A 12,435-nucleotide genomic window follows, 5' to 3' on the forward strand; every position below is an offset into this window, starting at 1 on the left:
CTTGCTGGAGAAGAACCCAAAATAAAGGAGGCAGTTGAAAACAGATTGGATGGGTGTGTTGCAGCTGTCTCTGTTTTATATCTGACTTTTGTCACTATAAAGAAATAATCTGCTTAATGTAACTGTAGATTTTAGTGATACATATGAGTGGAAGTATTTTGTATTGACTTGAAAGGCATTCTGTTGCACTGTGCTATTGTGGTATTAGTCGTTCATAACAGCAGTATTTCAAATATTGATATTTATCATAATTTTTCCATCAAAGAAACTCCCTTATGTTTTTTTTCTTGTTTATAGATATTGCATGGATTTTAAGCCCTCTCTGGACTGCTATGAATTCATTCAGAGAGATTTCTGTGTACAGTATATTAAATATACCCGTCATATTGTAAACTTGTTTAAGATGATATGCAGTTGTACACTGTGCACAGATTTTTGTGACCAAGGCTTGCATTTGTGTATCCCCTCGCACAGTGAAATTCAGTATAGCATGGAACTGTGAAATTTGCTGTGTAAAATGCATGTATGTTGTATGCTATCTCTACCATTTTTACTTATCAGTTGTAGCATATTTTTATATCGGTGTGCACATAACCCCATGTGCTTGTGATGACACGTGTCATATGCAGTGTTTTTGTCGTGTATGTTTTTATGTGGCTAGTGTCTGTGTATAAAGTTTTTGTGCAGGTCTTGAGTTTGACAAGAGCCAATCAACCCAGTTTATCTGTGCATAGATTTGCAGAAGGCCCTGATTAATGCAGTGACAGGATGGATCTGTCATGTAACAGCAGCCAAGCTCTCCTACTCCTGTGTCAGGGTTAAGAGCCGGGACAAAGACTCCCTAACGAATTAGATCCAGAGTGTAAAGCATCTCGGAGAAGTTGGGGGCAAAAAGTGAACGGGTCAGAGCCGAGAGGAGGCGGCTTGGATTGCAGTGATAAGGAGAGCGTTCCCGTTTGCCAGGTCGCTGTGACACAGTAGAGGGAGCGAGCTCAGAAGAACAGTCTGTTCAGGAGGCTGGTGTCAGGAGCTTCAGTCAGAGAGGAAAGCTTGGGTGCTTTCCACCAACTCTTTTAACTAGTAATTCTCTGCATACATTCTCTACATTTCTATTTTCTTTCTTTTTATTATTGTTGTTAAAGATTCTTTACATTTTCTCTCCCTCTGGCACCCGTGCAATTGTTTCCAACCATCCGCTCTAGTCTGTGGCCGCTTGCGAAAGTGGAACCCGTGAGCCGCTGCTTCTCCAGAGCTGCAAGGAGAGGAACCTTTTAGTTTTTATGAGCAAGGTGGCCACTAAGTACGCAAGTGAGGTAGGTGTGGCTCAGCTCTCCTTAAGGGAATAAAATGAGCAAACATAAAAATATGTATATATGTAAAACGAGGAAGAGAGAGAACAGAGGGAGGAGATCTGATTACTCTGAACTGTGACCTCAATTTTTAGATTTCAGATCTGAGCCTTTTGCCTTTTCTCAGACAGTCCCTTCTGTAGTTTTGAAATCACATTTCAGGTCTGCAAATTAAAAAAAAAAAACCTAGTTAAGTGCATCCATGATCTCTGTTGCCCACCCATAAGGAAGAATCCATAGCATGACTGATGACACACCACTGCTGGACAGATTATGCTGTTGGTGTGCACTGTGGTGCATTATTTTAAAACCTGCTATTTGCTGCCAGCCGTTTCTTATCTTTTTTCCACATCATCCCTTCATGGCCCCTCTTCTGTGCAGGGTGTGGATTATTCAGGAAAATCACTTAATGAAAGGAACTAAAATCCTATAATGGAACAGGTAGCACTTGGGTTGCTTTCAGCTTTGGTCCTATGTAAAGAAGGGCTTATGAGATTGTATGATGTCTGTGTTTTGCAGTTTGGTGTGTATAACTTATGACATATAACTTGGAAACAGCCTGAGGTACAGCGCTGAAATGTTGGGAATGCAATGGGGCTTAGGCAAGGATGTGAGGTTTGTACTTTTGACACTTGGGAGGTAACTAGTGGGGGTGGTGAATGGGAAAGATTGAATAGGACTCTGTGGAGAGACTTAAAAACCTGAGGCTTTTATGAATCTGTTAGCTTTTACTTTTGTCAGTAAAGTGATTCTCAAAGGCGATGCAGAATCCACGTTTGCTTTGTAATTTCTAGGTGGTAGGATTGGAATACATTGTGCAGTACAGTAATTGAGGACTTGTACTGCCCAGAAATACACACATCTATCTGTTCTACAAATGGGATTTGAGAAGGGTTACAGGAGACAGCACTGAACCCTAGAGAGGCAGCCACCACCCCTACCAACCCTTGCATGCCGCTCTGTTTTTTTTTTTTTTTCTTTTTTAAAATGTGTTCTGAGGACCTTTCTACAGAGGGACCTCCACATACCTGCATTTTCCATGAAGGAACAGAGCGTTCCCTCCATTTCCTTCTCCCCTTTGCACCTAAAGAGATGTGATTAGTACAGCTTTGCAGGCGGAGCAGTAATTCAGGCAATTGAATAACACTCACAGTAAATTTCCCGTGGCAAAGAGATGAGGCAGTAATTAAAAAAAACCAAACAAACAAAAAAACACCAAAATAAGTGTTGCTGTATGGATGCGCTTGGTTTTAGTTGCTGACGTGCAGACAACTCAGCACTTGTGCACCTGGAAGTGAAGGCGTGATAAACGTGTGAATAGATACCCCAACTTATCATTCACGTATGCACAAAGGCTGTTCGTTTAGAGCCCCGCTCTGCAAAAGGTTGAATTACAGCCAGAATTAGGCATTAAAGGATTCTCCTTGGTGCTGGTAATAAAACGTGTATGATATAGTGTGGTGTTTTGTTTCTTTCTGTGGCTTCTCATCTCTGTTGCATTTACATTCAGCAGGCCCAGAAGTAAACCAGTGGCACAGATAAATCGACGGGTGAGGATGCTGTGTGTTTTCATGCAAGCACTACAGACGTGTACTGTTTGTCTCTGGGTTTTTTTTTTTTTTAAATCAGTGATTCCCAAACCTGACCCGGTGACCCCGCAGCCAGTCGGTTTTCAGGATTTTCTCAGCAAGTAAGCAAGAGGTAAATTTGCATAACTGGTTTCTTCAACATATTCTATTTTATCTGCACCAGGATGGTTAAGGTCTTGCTCGAGTCCCAGCTGCTATGGATTCACCAGGACAGGTTTGGGAAGCCTAATTTTAAAAAGACGAACGTGCACAATTAGAGGGTTCCCCCTCCCCCCTCATGACTTACTTTTACTGCGCTGTATGATCTAACAGTGTAACAACGAGGTAAGAGCTGGAACTTTCAAGTTAGGGCATTCACATGTTCCCTTGTGAACAAAAGACTCTGCTGAATGCATTTAAACAAAGGGCAAACCTAATATTAATAATGTCATTCCCCACTATACCACTGCTATATAAATCATCAATCAGTAGCATAAACCAGGGTTCTAGAACTGACTAAGAGGTCATGGATAGAAAGTTTCATATAAAGAAAAATTAAAACAATTTTTTTTGTGAAGAGAAATTCTCAGAGTTAAGAGCTCACCCAAGCAGAATGCCACCCTAAGGTTAAAGGCTATTCCTAGAGGGTGGGTAAGTTTCTCTACAACCATGTGCCAATGTAAACAAAAACCAGCAAACTTTTGTGCTCCCAATCCAAATAAGTGACAAGCAAATCAAGTCAATGTGTGTTCAGTTTTTTGTTATTAACAAACTGAATCTATCCATATCCTCATATAAGAAATACTCAGTCATACATACACATCAACGTATACACTTCACTCGTTCTCTCATTCACATGTCACATTTGCAGCTTAGAGGTTTAATAACTAAATGCTGACTCTTATTCAAATACTGAGTACAAATGCTGCCTATAATTGCTAAACAATAAGCTTGGGTGAGTTCTTACTCTGAGAATTTCTCTTTTTCACAAAAGTTTTAAAAAATCTTTCTTTAAATGAAACTTTCTATCCATAACCTCTTAGTCAGTTCTAGAACCCTGGTTTATGCTATTGATTCAAAGAAAGGGCAGCATCATATAAGGTTTTGCCTGTGTGTATAAAGGTCGGCATTTACAAGTGTAATTTATAACAGTGCATCCTTATAGCTCCTGTTCTAGAAAGGATCATAGCCGGCTTCTTTCCCTTAGGGAGCACTAGTGGAAAGGAGGCTGGTGTCAGTTGTCACATCTCAGTGTTGGAGCTATGTTACTTGTGTGTCGGTCTACCCAGACTCCTCCGCCTGTGTGTACACCTGCCTGTAAAATGCACAGTATTTTCAGTAAAGTGCTCAGGTGAATTGTTGGCATTTACATATGCACGTGCGCTTAAAAACTTTCTTCCCTGTGCAAGTCCTGGATTTTATAAAAACTGGACGTCCAGAGTCATATGCTCATATTAGCCCTCTCCTCAAGTCACTTTACTGGCTTCCTATCCGTTTCCGCATACATTTCAAACTCCTCTTATTGACTTATAAGTGCATTCACTCTGCAGCTCCTCAATACCTCTCCACTCTCATCTCTCCCTACATTCCTCCCCGGGAACTCCGTTCACTGGGTAAATCTCTCTTATCTGCACCCTTCTTCTCCACTGCTAACTCCAGACTCCATTCCTTTTATCTTGCTGCACCATATGCCTGGAATAGACTTCCTGAGCCGGTACATCAAGCTCCATCTCTGGCCGTCTTCAAATCTAAGCTAAAATCCCACCTTTTTGATGCTGCTTTTAACTCCTAACCCTTATTCACTTGTTCAGAACCCTTATTTTATCATCCTCACTTTAATATTCCCTTATCTCTTGTTTGTCCTGTTTTTCTGTCCTAATTAGATTGTAAGCTCTGTCGAGCAGGGACTGTCTCTTCATGTTCAAGTGTACAGCGCTGCGTACGTCTAGTAGTGCTATAGAAATAAGTAGTAGTAGTCAGCCAAGCAAAATAATTCCAGGGATTTTCAGAGGGGGGTTTAAACACAGGAGGTGTAAACACAGTTGTGCCTCCCCAATCATCGGTGCAAACCTGGGTCCCAGTGAGCAGTTACCTGGAAATTGTGCGTCACTTTATAAAATGACCCTCTAAATTTTAGGCAGTAAGGTATTTTTATCCTGTATGCCCATAGTGCTCTTTTCTCCTGGGCGTGATGTTATAATGTAGTATCGGTGGGCATGTATGTAGATGGAGTTTGGGCAGAGTACACATTTAAGTGTGTAGATTATAAAATCGTATAGTTTATGCTCGTTCTTTAGAAATCTAGGCTCAGGCATTTACACCTGCTCTAGGGCTGTTGTAAATGTTCACAGCTGCAGTGTAGCTGTGGGTTACGCTACATACACTAGTATTTTATAAAGCAAAATAAGTGCTTACTTTCAAGCTTCACATAAGCACTTTCTTATCAAATTTCCCTCTTAATGCCTGCCTTAGAACACGTGGTGATTGGCTGTATTTGTGTGAAATATATGTTTTTCTGTTGTAAAATCAGAAATATACATATACGGGCTGCAGGCAGAGCATGACCTGGATATTCAGTAGCAGGTCTTGGCTGGCCGCTGGAAGTTATCAGACTGGTGGCTGGATAAAGTTAGAACAGCCTTTTTGCTGTTCTGATTTTTATGTGGACTCTTACCTGGTTAGTGGTCTGAAAATTGCAGCTAACCAGGTAAATCCTGGCTCCCCCCCCCCCCCCCCCAGACTCTTGACTTCAGACCACGGCAGTCTCCCTGGATTTTCAGCTGCACTGTCTGGTTATGTGCAGCTGAAGAGGATTTAACCAGGCAGGAGCCTCTCCTGTCCGATTCAGTTGTTTAAAATATTGTCCCCATGCTTTTCTGACCTGCCCAATATACACTTCCTTCCACACTGTGCATGCCACAGCTTTTATGCATGTAAATGGCGGCTTTTTTAAATTAGCCTTTCCTTGTATAGGGCTTTTACATGAGTAAAGGCTGTGCAAATCTTCTGAATTTCTTAGGGGCCCTTTTACAGATAGGTGGTAAGCCCAACTCGGGCTTACCACTTGCTGTTCCAGGACTACCGCCAGCCTAACGTGGCTGCCAGTGGTAGTCCCGCCCTAAGCACGTGCCATTTCCAGGAGGGAAAAAGAAACCCCCTGGGAAATGGCTTGTGTGGCAGTAACCGGGCATTGCCATGAGCTGCCTGGTTAGCGCGGGAGCCCTTAACGCCACCTAACTGGGTGGTGGTAAGGGCTCCCTGTCGCATGGCTACATGGTAAGAGTTCTCTTAGCGTATGGCCATGTGTGTCTGGGGGCTTTTTTACCTGCTGCGGTAAATAGGGCCCTGACGCGCAGGAAAAACAGCCTATGGCACTAGCACAGGGTTCTTTTTCCCACAGCAACCTCGGAGTCATCTTCGACTCCTCCCTTTCCTTCTCTGCCCATATCCCGACTCCTCCCTTTCCTTCTCTGCCCATATCCAGCAGACAGCCAAGACCTGTCGCTTCTTTCTCTTTAACATCAGCAAAATTCACCCTTTCCTCTCTGAGCACACCACCCGTCCTCTCATCCACTCTCTCATCACCTCTCGCCTTGACTACTGCAACCTACTCCTCACTGGCCTCCCACTTAACCATCTATCCCCCCTTCAATCCGTTCAGAACTCTGCCGCGCGTCTTATCTTCCGCCTAGACCGATATGCTCATATCACCCCTCTCTTCAAGTCACTTCACTGGCTTCCGATCAGGTACTGCATACAATTCAAGCTTCTCTTATTAACCTACAAATGCACTCAATCTGCAGCCCCTCATTACCTCTCTACCCTCATCTCCCGTTACGCTCCTACCCGTAACCTCCGCTCACAGGACAAATCCCTCCTCTCAGTACTCTTCTCCACCACCGCCAACTCCAGGCTCCACCCTTTCTGCCTCGCCTCACCCTGAGCTCATACGCCAAGCCCCCTCCCTGCCCATCTTCAAATCCCAGCTCAAAGCCTACCTCTTCAATGTTGCTTTCGGCACCTAACCATTGTACTTCTATCCAGGAAATCTAGACTGCCCCCAATTTGATTGACTGCACTTTTTGTCCTTTAGATTGTAAGCTCCTTTGAGCAGGGACTGTCCTTCTTTGTTAAATTGTACAGCGCTGCGTAACCCTGGTAGCGCTTTACAAATGTTAAATAGTAGCAGTAGCTTGGTAAAAGGACCCTTTAGTATCTTACTTAATATCCGATCGGAAAAAGACATTTTAAATATCTGACAACCCAAATTCAGAGCTGGAGAAAGCATTTGGCCACACAGTTGCCATTGTATTTTCTAGATGGAGAGCCTGACTCGCTGAGCTTTATCCCTATAGATACACAATTGGGGATTAGTAAATCATGCCTGGAGTTTTGTTTGTTGTGGTAAGATATATCCACACACATTTCACTGTTTTATATATCCCAGGCAGTTGTTAAAAAGTTCAGTTTCACAGTCGGCAGTGGTCTGGGGGGGAAGAGGGTGTGGAGAAAATCCACAAAAAAACCCAGTGAAACAGATGATTGGGAGCAAAGGAGGGAAGAAACTATTTCCACCTATTTACACAAGGCACATTTTTCATGAAAACTGGAGCAGTCCATAGTGTGTCTGTGTGGGTTTCCTGTACTGTTTCAGAATGGCTGCTGGTGCTTTGGCAGACAGTTTGGTTGGTTGATTGGTTCCATATCTGGGACAGTGGCTGTTTTAGTGAGGCCCAGGCAGCGGGCAGTACCTGCTTGCTTTCCACCAGACTCGGTGCCCTCCAATCACTCACTTTACTTGAGTTGCAGCTGGTGGCATATGACTGTCATTTGCAAGCAGGACATGCCGGGGGAGGGGGGGAGAACACAGTGCACAAAGGGTTTCATTCATAAACTGCTTCTTCTGAAGGGGGCAGGGGTTAGGTGGAGGGAGGCACTCTTGGAAGCCCTCAGCTTTATTGGCTGTGTCAGCATTGAACTTATAGGAGATTGTATGTGTGGTGGTGTTGGGGGTGTTTTTATCAAATACCCTATTTTTTTGTTTTTGTATAAACTTCGAAGAAGAACATTAATAAAAAGAAAGGTTGACTGGAAATGCAAACTAACCTCTGTTACCTAAGCATTTTTTTATCAATGAAAGTCTGGAAAACCTAATCTGTCTGTAATGCATAGGTTGGTCTGGTGGACACTACAGCTGTAGTCTGGTGATGAAGGAAGTACTAGCTGAACTACTTCAGCCATCAAGCTGCTTTTGATTTATGCTTATTAGGTACTTTGACCTTTCAATCTGTCGGACTCAAATCTGTTTACAAAACAAATACCTGATGTAGAAGTAGAAAGGAACCCGTTACTTCTTTGGAGCTTATTGTAGGTTTTCCCTAACTTTTTGATCTTTTGTGTGTTTTCTGTCTCATTTTTTTCAAATGAAGAGAGCCTTTCATTCTGTCACATTCTGTTTGGGGGGAGGTGGGAGGGAATCCCACTCTTTAGTTGCTCATGCTGCGGTCAGGCACTTAAGTACGTTTTCATTTATTTGTGTTTTGTGGCACATGCATGGAGTTCCGACAAGGATCGCCGCAGCTGTGCCCTAATTTTTATAGAGGATTCATTATGATGAGAGTTGCTGAGCCACAGAAGCTTTGGGAGAACTTGAACGTTTGGTGTCTCTTCAGAACCAAAATGAAGCACGGAGCATGAAAGCTTAACGGTCTCGTGTTACTTCCAAAAGCATGTACAGCAGTTTTCAGTAGTGTTACTTTTAACTTGTTTTGCATGCCCAACATTAGACAGCAAGGCTTTAAGATTGGTTCTTATATTCGTTTGCATCTTCACGGCAATGTGCAACTGATTTCTGCCTTTCTTTTCACACAGCATGGGCATAAACCCAGTGATGCTGCTAGCTTCAGACAGACTTTGGCACCTCATGCAAGCAGGATGACTCTCATTAAACCTGTTGTATTTTAACAGGAAAACGAGTCTGTTCCAAAATCGGTGTAACACCAAAATCACCCAGGACCCTGCCGGAGTTTGGAAAGCTTTCGCACATGCTGGTGCTTCATCTGGCAGTACACACAGCGTGGCTGTGCCCTAGCTTACGCACCATTGACACTGAATGACCTGCTGGAAATATTTGCTTGAGCTGAAACTGGTCAGCAGCAGGGGAGAGGGATATGCCCAGTACTGGTCCCCTCCTCCTCCTTTCCCCTTTGCTATCCTATTGTGTGATGTACTGTTATTCACCTGTGATTTAGCAGCCTGACTTTTACAGTGCCACCAGGCATAAATGTTCAACTCTCTTGTTCACTGTATAGCACATTTAGATAGCCTCGGGTTATATAGGAGTTTTTCAAACTGTATTATAGTACAAGTGGGCTATATGGCTTAAAGAATATATCCTTTCCGCTTGAGGTCCTAGTGAATAAAGGGGATTTACAAAAGGAGAAAGTCACAGTAACCGATTTGATTTTGTGATTCTACTTCCTGTGGCATGGGAATATATCTGATGCAGAGGATAGGTATTCAATTTGAATAGATCCATGAGGGGGATTTTATACGATCGCCCATAATAATACACTTTTGAAAATGGGGACTATTCTGAGTCCTTTTTCGTTTTGTAATAGTCCAGACATGAATTGGGCCCTTTTTACTACTAATAGCATTTATATAGCGCTACCAGACGCACGCAGCGCTGAAAATTTGACATAGAGAGACAGTCCTTGTTCAAAGAGCTTACAATCTAGATAAAACAGACAGACAAGACATTACGGGCAAGGGAATTACAGTGTAAAGAGGAATAGGGGAGGAGGAGGGCAAATGAGTAGCAGTTAGGAGCCAAAGGCAGCAGTGACACCCACATCTCAACATTTAGGTCAACCTTAGAGATGATCGCCCCCGGTTTTCGGCCATAATGGAAACAGAGGACACCCATCTCAAAAACGACCAAATCCAAGCCCTTTGTTCGTGGGAGGAGCCAGCATTCATAGTGCACTGGTCCCCTTCACATGCCAGGACACCAACCGGGCACCCTAGGGGGCACTACAGTGGACTTCAGAAATTGCTCCCCGGTACATAGCTCCCTTACCTTGTATGCTGAGCCCCCCCCAAACCCCACTCCCCACAACTGTACACCACTACCATAGCCCTAAGGGGGTGAAGGGGGGCACCTACATATGGGTACAGTGGGTTTCGGATGGGTTTTGAAGGGATCCCATTTACCAGCACAAGTGTAACAGGTGGGGGGATGGGCTTGGGTCCGCCTGCCTGAAGTGCACTGCACCCACCAAAAACTACTCCAGGGACCTACATTCTGCTGTGATGGAGCTGGGTATGACATTTCAGGCTGGCATAGAGGCTGGCAAAAAATGTTTTTAAATTTCTTTTTTTGGGTGGGAGGGGGTTGGTGACCACTGGGGGACTAAGGGGAGGTCATCCCCGATTCCCTCCGGTGGTCATCTGGTCAGTTTGGGCACCTTTTTGAGGCTTGGTCGTGAAAAACAAATGGACCAAGTAAAGTCAGCCAAATGCTCGTCAGTGACGCCCTTTTTTCCATTATCGGCCGAGAATGGCCATCTCTTAATCACGCCCCAGTTCTGCCTTTGGTAAGGTGCCGACACGCTCCCGTGAACTTTGGTCATCCCCGCGACGGAAAGCAGTTGAGGGCGCCCAAAATCAACTTTCGATTATGCCGATTTGGGCAACCCTGAGAGAAGGACGCCCATCTCCCGATTTGGTTCGGAAGATGGGCGTCCTTTTTCGAAAATGCCCCTGATAGGGACTCATTTTCAGAGCACTTAGACTTACAAAGTTCCACAGGTTACTATGAAACTTTGTAAGTCTAAGTGCTTTGAAAATACTCCTCTAATATTAGTCACACATGCTGTATGCACGCTTGTTTGTCTTTTCAGTGTGTGTCAGGAATACTGCAGTGCAACTCGGGGGAGGGGGGGGGGGGAGTGCTCACTGTACTGCTGCTTAGGATGTCTCAAACTGCAAGTGACCAGTTTTCTGAGTCACCTAATGGATGCCAGGGTTGAGAATGTGGTTCCTAAGTCAAAAAAGGAGGATTTAAGAAAGAAGGGGCTGAATTCGAAAAGCTGTTCCGTTGATCTTTCCCTTCCTGTTCTCCCCTCCTGCAGCAAAATAGCTTTTGATTGTGAGACAGGCTGACCCTGCTGCCTAATTAAACAGCTGGATGCTTGTCCCAGTGGCCACATCTGGGTAGTGCATTAACTCCTTGTGCATTTCTGGTTGAACTCATCATTGTGACAGTTCTGTGGAATCTCATTTGTTGACTCTGTGACATGCTTGTCAGTGTCAGCAAAAGGTTAAAAACAATTATCTATATAATTTGAACTCTCTAGGGCAGTAACCTGCATACTGTTCAGCTTTTTGATGCGTCTCTAGTTATCTTTAGGAATATTCAGTATAAAATAATCTTATCTAGTGTGTATTTAAGTTGTAATAGATGAAGATTCAGACTTCAGTGTGATCAAATATCAGCACTTACTTTTTGTTCCAAATTTTGCAGTAAAAAACAAAGTACAGTGAAGTATCTTTTTGGCAAGGAGATCTCACATTTATGCTGTAAATCATCTCCTAGACTTTGGAGTGAGTAGAATAAATGAGATTTCCATGGTTTATTTTTTTTCTTGTGTGTATAGGAGAAAAAAAATGCTGTCAAATATACGAAAAATATATTTTTTATGACTTTTTTTTTCTATTGCTAGCATGAATTCTTAGTTTTAGGAAAAAGTCTTGCCTGTGAAGTTTGTACTCTAGATAAATGAACCAACAATAGTAAACTGTCTTGCAAGTTCATAACGTACGTGACAGGCTGGTTAATGATAGGTCTCTGAAGAGTAGGTGTGGAGGTGAGATGAATATCAACCATTCTTAAATAGCAGAACTTTAAACAGGGCGTTCTTAAAAGGACGCATCCACCTCTTTTCCAGTACCACAGAAACTAAACATATAGGACAAGATGTAAAGTGATCTTCGCACCCAGCAGTGGCACCTTTTACAGATGTTTCACTGTGTACTCCTGGCATTTTTTTAAAATAACTGTCAAAACTTTTGCCTTTTTAACAAAAAAGCATGAGGAAACCTATCTTGAGTTGAGCACAGTTATTTTTATTATTTGTACTTGATGGAGTGGGTACTGAACCTTTCCATTGTAGGTTGATTCTTCAAATCAGACTGCAAGAAAGACTTGAAAGCCATTACCAAGAGGAAATAGTAGTGATCACTGTCTCTTTAGGGTGGCCTAGTGGTTAGGGTGGTGGACTTTGGTCCTGGGGAACTGAGGAACTGAGTTCAATTCCTGGCACAGGCAGCTCCTTGTGACTCTGGGCAAGTCACTTAACCCTCCATTGCCCCATGTAAGCCGCATTGAGCCTGCCATGAGTGGGAAAGCGTGGGGTACAAATGTAACAAACAAACAAAAAAATTACTGCTGCACTTCAAAACTAGCCATTGTTATGGGCACTGGAAGTCTGAACAGAGGCCACTGCTTGAATTGA

The 12,435-nt window shown here is 43.3% G+C and overlaps 1 protein-coding gene across 1 annotated transcript in view; it reads left to right on the top strand.

The window, feature by feature from the left end:
* The window catches only part of BNC2 (basonuclin 2), a 727,828-nt gene that overhangs the window by 35,389 nt on the left and 680,004 nt on the right, over positions 1 to 12,435 (top strand). The window lies entirely within an intron of this gene.

The sequence above is a fragment of the Microcaecilia unicolor genome, chromosome 2 (genome assembly GCF_901765095.1).
Source record: "Microcaecilia unicolor chromosome 2, aMicUni1.1, whole genome shotgun sequence".
In the NCBI taxonomy this organism is placed as follows: Eukaryota; Metazoa; Chordata; class Amphibia; order Gymnophiona; family Siphonopidae; genus Microcaecilia; species Microcaecilia unicolor.